Source organism: Castor canadensis, chromosome 14 (genome assembly GCF_047511655.1).
Source record: "Castor canadensis chromosome 14, mCasCan1.hap1v2, whole genome shotgun sequence".
NCBI classification, from domain to species: domain Eukaryota; kingdom Metazoa; phylum Chordata; class Mammalia; order Rodentia; family Castoridae; genus Castor; species Castor canadensis.
This window is the reverse complement of record NC_133399.1, coordinates 5,374,459-5,375,870: the sequence shown is the minus strand read 5'-3', so window position 1 is coordinate 5,375,870 and position 1,412 is coordinate 5,374,459.

The following is a 1,412-nucleotide window of genomic DNA, read 5'->3' as shown; positions in this document are numbered from 1 at the left end:
TCCACTTTCTGCCTCAAGGGCATTACCATAATACACCACCAGAAACAGAACTCTTCCCAAAAACTTTCCTGAGCTTTCTTTCATCCTCCAGGTCTCTTATCTCAACAGCCCAAGCCAGCACGTGGCCCCTCCTTTACTGTCACCCTAAGGACCGGTGGCCTCAGGGACATGTCCCCTGTCCCAGGAGCTGATGCTGCCCCTCCACCGCCCTCCTCTCCCCTTCTTTCTCCCTAGAAAGCACAGCCTGCTCGCCTGGCCCTGGAGACCCCGCAGACTTGCACTTGGGGCTGTCCCGCCTCTGCACTAAGCTCAGGTCCCCGCCATCTGCGTTTCATTTGTAAACACTGTGTGCACACAGGCCAAGGCCGACACCAACCACGTCAGAGGGACCCGCGTCTCCCCTTCCGCTCCCCCACACGTGTCCCCGAGGACCCCTTTCCCATGCCGGCCATGCGGGGAGTCCACAAAGCTAGGGATTCCCCGGTTCAGGACCAGGTGGCGGTGGAGACGCCGCTTCCACCATCAGGAAACTCGGGGCGCTCAGGTCTGCGCCGGGATGGGGACGGGGACCCCGCGGCCACTCGGGAGCCTCCCGCCACCTCCGCCGGCACCGCGCTGTGGGGAGACGCGGGGCTGCGGGCGCGGAGGGACAGGGGGCTCCGGCGGGGACAAGGACAGGAACTTGGGGTCCCGGCTGCGGCCCCGCCCCGCCCGGGGACCGAGGGGACGAGCGGAGCGGCGCCGGCGGCGACTCTGCCGCAGACTCCGGGGCTCACGCGGGGCCCAGTCGCTCTCAACCCCTCCTCGCCCGTGTCACAAATCCGTCCCACGCTCACCATTCCTGCCTGCCGGGTGTCCTGCTGCCCACTCCTGCTCCCGGGGTCAGCGTCACAGAGAGACGGGAACTGAGACACAGGACTCCTCACACGATCCTCGTGGGTCTGGCAACGATGGCTGCAGAAAGGAAGCTGGGTGGCGAGGGGCGGGCCTTTGCCCAGCCTGTGCCCCTGATTGGACAGCTTCTACAACCCTGATTGGCTAGAGCTCCAGCCATAGTCCTAGGTGACAGGGGAAGTGACAGAAGGCAAAAGGACACCTTCCAGTCCCTGCTCCTCCCAATGCAGGCTTCTCCTGGGCGCCCCACCTGGGAAACAGTGCATCAATCAGACCTTCCTCCTGGCTCTCCTGAGCGGCCATTTGGGTTCTTACTGTTTTCTCCTCCTGGAAATGGGACCAGTGACAATTCCAGTCTCTGGCCAATGGAGATGTCCCCTGGAAACAGGTTGTAAGGGTGCCTAGGCGAGGATAGGCCCCATGGGAACAAGAGGAAAGGCCTGATGTAACCCTTGAGGAATTGGAGATAAGGCAGTTGACCATAGCCAAGGTTTTCTCAATGCCTTTTCTAATGTTTT